At 35.2% G+C, this 7,843-nt stretch overlaps 1 pseudogene; it reads right to left on the reverse strand.

Moving 5' to 3' along the window:
- Window positions 1-7,385: 7,385 nt before the first annotated feature.
- On the reverse strand, window positions 7,386-7,512 carry LOC145261391 (U2 spliceosomal RNA; annotated as a pseudogene).
- Window positions 7,513-7,843: the final 331 nt, after the last annotated feature.

Below are 7,843 nucleotides of genomic sequence, written 5' to 3' on the forward strand. Positions count from 1 at the left end.
TTTTTCTTTTTTCTTTTCTTCTTTTCTCCCTTGCGTCTTTTCTTTTTCTTCCTTATCTCTTAATCCTTTCACTAGTGTATGTAGGAATGAGAGTGGCGTCAGGGGATATACAAGAGGGCAACGTAAGTCGTACATTTTCTGACCATATAAAAATTCTAGTCAAATTAAAGGCATTTTTTTACTTGAATAAACCTGATTAAATCTGACTCCCTCCCCCGCAAACTGGCCCAAAATGAATACAAGAACAAACACGACCAAGTGGGAAGGGCAGTACACTGGTAATTATGCAAATTGCATCTCAAACGCACAGACAAGTGGTACAAACATAAGCCGGCAACAGTACTTGAAAACAAGAATCACAAAGTACTATGGGACATGGACATACAAACTGATAAACACATCCAAGCAAGAAGACCGGATGTTGTAATAATTAACAAGAAAGAAAAATCTTGTCAAATCGTAGACTTTGCTGTTCCAGCTGACCACAGGGTGAATATCAAAGAAAAGGAGAAACTGCGCAAATACAAAGAGCTAGCCAGAGAGCTGAAAGGGATGTGGAAAATGAAGAAAATCAAAATAATACCTATAACAGTAGGAGCACTAGGAACAATCCCGAAAAACTTTGAAAAAAGAATGGGAGAAATTGGAATCAAAGGAATGACTGGAAAAAGACAACGAACAACAATCATGAAAACATCTGAAATATTAAGAAAAACCCTTGAATGTGGAGCAACAAGTGCGGGCCAGACAAACTGCTGCAAAGTTTAAACAAAAAACACTACATGGAACGAAAAACACCGAAACAGCATATCTATAAGTTCTCTAACCCAACCCTGCCCCCATTGCCACATCATCCCCACCAAAAAAAGCGAGACCAAATAACCAAATAGCCAAGGAGGATGGAAAAACCGGTGAACTGACCAGACCTCAGCCGAATAAGTACGGAGAGACTGGGACCTTGGGGAGGTTTAGTGCCGCTCAAATCCTAGCAAAGATCAATAGCTGCTGCCAATGAGAAATTAATGGCAGGCAGCTGGTGCGATAATGCCAATTTATTTGCAAATGTTATCGAAAGAGGAGGAAAGTACTGGAAACCTGGGGAGACTTGTTGTCACTCAGCTTCCAGTGAACACTCAGACTGTTTTCAGGGAAAGGACCGGAGTGTATTTTGGGCGACTCTTTTGGGCTATTTCCGTTGTGGGCTTGCTTTCTGTTTCTGTCTCATTTATAAGACGATCTTGTGCAAAATGTTTGACTAGTTTTGTGATGGAGGTAGTTCTACCAGCTCTCTTTTACATATACACACTCAAATGGAATAATATACACACTTAAATGGAATAATATACACACTTAAATGGAATAATATACACATTCAAATGGAATAATATACACATTCAAATGGAATAATATACACATTTAAATGGAATAATATACACATTCGAATGGAATAATACACACTCAAACAGTCTCTACACTATACACCTCGCTGCGTCAGCGAAACCATCTTCCGTTTCAAGCAATTGCTTTTTTTTTTTTTAAAAAAAATTGCCAAACAATGGCATTAATATAATTGACTAACCTTTTTATATTTTTGTGCCGCCATTAACTGACTTTCTGCTGCGAAGTCAATTAAAATGAGGTCAAGTTTGCCATTTCAGCGCGGGAAGAATGGTAGAAAGCACACGACTATCCCAAATTCGCTTCAAGGAAGCAATTGATGTCTTTACGGAGGAAATATCACAAATAACGTTCAGCACAGGGAATTCTACAGGTTACACATGTTGCCAAAACAGCCACCCGCTCAATTTAACATGGAACACACAAGTGGCAAAACTCAATACTATAATAGAGTATAAATATAATAATTATATATTAAATAGTTAATTATTACATATAATAGTAACTACTAACATAATCTATATATCTATAAAAGTGAACGTGTCTGTCTGTCTGTCTGTCTGTCTGCCTGTCTGTCTGTGTACATTTCCCTACGCAATAACTCTGTCAATTTTTAGTCTATAGACTCGAAATTTGAAATACCGGGTACTGAGATTTGGGAAAATCGATGTGACGGGTGTCAGCCAGAAATTTGGCTGTTAAGGGGTCAAATTTCAACGATTTGACCTTTAAGAACTCTACCAAACTCCTCCGACAATTTTGGATCTACACCCTTGAAATTTTAGATAGTTTCCGTGGACATGGATCTAACGTAATAACTTGATTTGAGGCCAAAACAATAAATTTTCAGGGGTCATAATAGGGGTCAAAGTTTAAAAAATTACCCCCCTTTTTTTTTTTGCTCAGCATACACCTCTAAACACCCGGGAAACGCCGAGCACCCATACTAGTATTATATATTTATGGATATATATGTGTGTGTGTGTATTAATATATATATATATATATATATATATATATATATATATATATATGTATATATATATATATATATATATATATATATATATATATATATATATGATGAAAATAATGGAAATAGTATTCCGACAAAATAGAGAAATAAAAAGGAACAACCCGTGTTATGCGTTCATCAACATTTCGTCTTTATTTCGAGACTTTCTCTGGATTAATGAGATTAAGAAACCAAAAACACCAGTACAAAATATTTGAAAATGTTTCATGTGCAAAGTGTGACGCTGTTCTATTTCAGAAAACGAAAAAAAGACGTTGGAAATTCAAAAAAGGAGGAGAGGAGGGGCTTGCGCTGTTTAAGAGAGGGAGATTTTTAATAACGTCATATAGTCGTTAATATGTCTTTAAAAGATACGAACGCAGTTAATATTCTTTTTGGAAAGAATAGATCTATTAAAATTCAAATATAGGTTTGTAACAGAAATAAAATGAGTGTGTTTTCGTTATGACATTTATTGATTTCGTTATGACATTTATTGATTATGTATTAATTATTACAGGGGGTGTTTCTATGGTGTGAGAAAGTGGACCGGTGTCTACAATTAAATTATGTTCTTTTAATAAAAGTTTACTTACTAATATATAAATAAACTAGCGGGGGTACCCGGCGTGACCCGGGTGTATGTAGGTGCGTGTGTTGGGGGATGATCAAAAAACCCCTGTTAAAAAAAAAAAAACGTTGGCCGGGTGTTTAGAGGTGTAAAAGAAAAAAGTTTTAGTAGGAAAGTAGGCTTGAAACCCGAACCTTTGGCGTGGAGGTGGAAACGAAATGGAAAAAAAACCCTGGGATCTAACCATCTCGGCCACGAGAAAAGATGAATGAAAAGCATCTTAATTTAACGTTTATAAAATGAAATTAACAGGTGTGAGAAATTTAAGTGGCGTGATTTTTTACTTTGAAATATGACGCCGCTGCAAGCCAGTTTTCGTTTGTTTTATACTGAAAAGCGAAAGAAACACGCGGCAATCGAAATATCTGGAAAATATAGCGCATGAAAGTCGGCCAAATTAAATACACACGCGATCCTCGTTCTTAAGTCCTAGATATTATCATTTAGACGTGATATAAAAAGTTTTAAGAAGAAGCGAGCCGAGCGAGAAGGCCGACGAAAAAAGCCTTTCACAGACATACACAAAAAGCGAACATACATACATGCACACATTTTCGCTTATATATATATTCATGTTTAAAATTTATAGATATATGTGTGTGCAGTGGCATAGAATCAGTTTTTGCCGCCCGGGGCATTCAGAAAATCCCCCCCCCCCGCTGGCATATAATTACTTGTTTTGCCCCTCTAACCCACTAGCATATAATTACATGTTTTGCCCCCGCTGGCATATAATTACCTGTTTTGCGCCCTCGCTGGCATATAATTACCTGTTTTGCCGCTCCCCGCCTACTTCAGATTAATGTTTACACAATTCCCCTTTGTTTAAATTTTAATTTAATTCAACAATTTCTTTTAAATAATTTGAATAATAATAAGTTTGTAAACATTAATCTGAAAGGAATTATGTAAACGTTAATAAGAAACAAAAGAAATCAAATTTTTTTTTTCCAAAACGAAAACGTATAATTCAAATTATAAAAAAATGTTAAATTAAATTTATTGGCTACACAAACAAATATAATAATAAATTTAAATGAGAACATTTGGACACCTGAAAATGTTATGAAATTATAAAATTATTTTTTAAAACTTTTTTGTTAAAGTCCGAATTTTCACAAAAACAACATGGCTGTATCAAAGAAAAGATAGTCCGATGTAGGTTTTTTCTTCATAAGTTTATTATTAAGAGGTCGAGCCTCTTGAAGAGAAAACAAAATATCTTGTATCAGCGCTTTTTGAAATCCTTGTGTGTAATCGCTTGGTCTAAACGCAAAATTTAAGAAATGGATAGTCACACATTTTAGAAAAAAATATTTCTATAAATTTAAATGAGAATATTTGAAATTTGAATTTATAAAGTTAAATGAGAACATTTGAAAACATGAAAAGGTTAAGAAATGATAAAATCATTTTATTTACTTTTTTATTGTTGTTATTTTCGAATTTTCACAAAAATAGATAGCTGTATCAAGGAGAGGATAGTCAAATGTATTTTTGTTTTCTTTTTCTTCATAACGTTATTATTAAGAGGTCGAGCCTCTCGAAAAATAAAAACGTCTTGTATCCGTGATTTTTTAAATCCGTGTATGTAATCGCTCGGTTTCAGCGCGAAATTTAAGAAATTTGTTGTTGTTAATAATGTTTCAATCCTTTATAAAAAATAGTTTAATTTTTTTTTAAATGAATGTATTTATGAATTGAAAATAAAGCTATAAATTTATTTTTTGTGAGAGAACTATCACAAGGAATCGTCGGTTGAAAATTTACAATCATACTTTACGCGCTTTGTTTTTAGCAAAGTTATCAATTACTCTATCAAAATTCACTCTATCGACAAGTTCTCTCTCTATGGAGAGAATTTCCAAGTCTGTAAGCCTTCTCTGGCTCATTTTTGATCGAAGGTAGTTTTTTATGAGTTTCAGTTTCGAGGAAGAGCGCTCACAGCCGGCAAAGAATTTATCTTTTTCTATATTTTCGTCTACTCCACCATACAGACAATCATAATTATCATCAAGCAGATTTAACGGTGTAAGAAAAGTGTATTTACTTGCAAGATTGTGAACTTGTTGAAATCTGCAAGATATTTCTTCATTCAACCTGCCTATGGCAGGCAGCATTTCCCGTCTCAGCTCAGTATCAAACGCCAGTGCTGCATCAATCAATCATTCACCATTCATTCGTTTCATTTTGTGGATACGATGCTCAATGCTTATCCCCATTTCGGAACAGAGTTTTTTTACTCGTCTATTGCAGTGTCCACCATCTTTTCTCTATTCTGAAGAAGGCAATCTCTCAACGCCATCTGTCTGACAGAACTTTGTTGCTGATCCAGCCCCTTTTCTTGAAGATACTTCTGGGCATCATTGATTTCTGGGAGAATAGTTTTCCAAAAGCTCAGAAATAAAAGAAACGAAAACGACATTACCGAGTTGAGAATTAAAGATGGATCTGATCTTGTGGTTGCATTTTATTCTTCTTCTGTGAGCTGTTCCAGGGCAATGACGACTTCCAATAATTTTTTTACCACAACATTTACAGCTTGTGCTCGGCTACTCCATCTAGTTTCAACAGTCCGCTTGATACTTAGACCAATCAACCGAATCAAGACGTCCCAGTGATGTGTAGATGCAGAAAAGAACGAGAATAACCGGTCCAGTATGCCAAAAAATGTAACAGAGTGAACCGCTACAGAAGCGGCATGTACACAAGCCAGATTTAATGAATGGTAACTGCATGGCATAAATATAGCTTTTGAGTTGATTTCAGATATTCGTTTCTGCACACTCGATCGGTGGCCTGCCATAATAGCAGCATTGTCAAATGCCTGGCCAATACAGTCACCAATCTGAATCCCATCGTTCTCCAGTTTAGAAATGTCCTCCACGCTTTTACCTTTTGTCTCGATGGAGCGGAGAAACAACTCCTCCACTGTCACTTTATTTTCCTCAATTTTTACGTAGCGCAACACCTAACTCATCTGGTCCTTGTGAGATACATGAGGAGTGCTATCAAAAATAATGCAAAAATATTTGCTTTCTTTGATCTGATCGATGATTTTCTTTCTCATCTGCTTGGCCAAAATGCTCACAAATTCATTTTGAACTTCTGGTGACAGATAAGAAGTAGCGATTTTCTTTCCTAGGTTAACTTTCACCAAATGTTCACGGAACACAGGATCATACTTGGCCAATAAATTTACCAATTCTAAAAAATTCCCTTTGTTTTCTTGGTCTCTTTCATCTTTATGAATGTCTTCCCGGTGACCCCGAAGTGCCAGATTCTGCTTGGCGAGAAACCTGATGATGTCCAGCAATCTAACTAGAATTTCCCGCCACTTCTTAGTTTCCTTCTCAATAAGAAGTTGCTCTAGTTTGTCAACTATGTTTCAACGTCAGATCTCTAGATCCTTCCAGTTGAGAAACGCTTGTGCAATATTAATTGGACGTAAAATGTTTTTTCATTCCAGAGACATTGTAGCATTTTAGAACACTAACCAAAAATTATTATTTTCCTTATGAAAATAAATCCTGTAAGCTTTATTTTGTGGGGGGGGGGTCTAAGCGATTATGCATAGTTTTACAACCTTTCCAGTCCGACTTCGACTTAGTGAACATTTCTACAATATTAGAGTAGCCTGGAAATGATGATTATTCATTTTTAGATTAAATTGATGCATGAAAGTTTGAATTTAAAAATAATTGTTTGTGCTTTTTTTTTTCCGGCAAGATTTTCAAGGTGTCCATATGCAATCGCGTAAAACAAAATGGAAGTCGAATAAAACAAAAGGAAAATATCATTTTTAGCCAAGGGTGTTAGTGTAAAATTCTCACAATATTAGTAAAAAGTATTTCTATTATAATTATCTGTATCTTGTTTTTTGTTTCGTTTTTTTTTTTTTTTTTGTATTGAAACAAATCAATCTACTACACATCTATGACATTGTCAGTTGTAATAATTGGGCAAATATTGGTGATTAGGGTAAACACATGAATATTGTTTGGAAGAGAGAACGTATAGAATTGTTAAGAATACATTCACATCCGTTCTTAAGTTAACAAGGCCGATAGCCATTAGTCGCGTGCTCTCATGTAATGAATGAATGCGTGAATGTAGGATTGACATGAAATTCTTAAAGATAAACTAAAATGACCGAAAAATGGGATGAAATGACTTAAATAAATAAAAAGTAAATGACTTCGAATGAATTTAATCAACTTAAGGATGAATTGAATGGCTTTAAGAATGACTTGAATGCTTAAAAAATAACTGGAATCCTTCAAAAACAACTTGAATGATTTGGAGAATGACTTGAATGGCTTTGAGACTGACTGGTTGTAAAGTGGGTGATCATTTTACATTAAATTAATACAGAAAAGTGATCCCCCACTTTATATCACAATAAGTACAGCATGTAGTAAGAACAGATACTACACTTTGATCTTGGCTAAAGCGCCAAGAAAAGGGTATTTATTTGCTCACCCCACCGAGCAAATTAGGCACAAGGCCGATTTTTTATGTAAGGAATGAAGGGGAAATGGAGACCAACTCCCCGGGGAGTAGGAAAGCTGGATAGTGACAATTGGTATGAAGGGTTGCCCCTACATTGACCAAGGTCTTATATGTGGGGTTGCTCCCACATATGGTCTTTGCTTGCAGTATCTGTTCCGGCAGATACTACACTTTGAGATATTAAATCCTTTATTCATGTTAACAATACATTGAAAATCAACAATGAACAAAAAACTTAGGCACATGGCCAACTCAAAAGGGGGCATTGTAGGGGTCGTTGGTTATCC

Source organism: Euprymna scolopes, chromosome 37, assembly GCF_053919585.1.
Source record: "Euprymna scolopes isolate OS-2025 chromosome 37, ASM5391958v1, whole genome shotgun sequence".
In the NCBI taxonomy this organism is placed as follows: Eukaryota; Metazoa; Mollusca; class Cephalopoda; order Sepiida; family Sepiolidae; genus Euprymna; species Euprymna scolopes.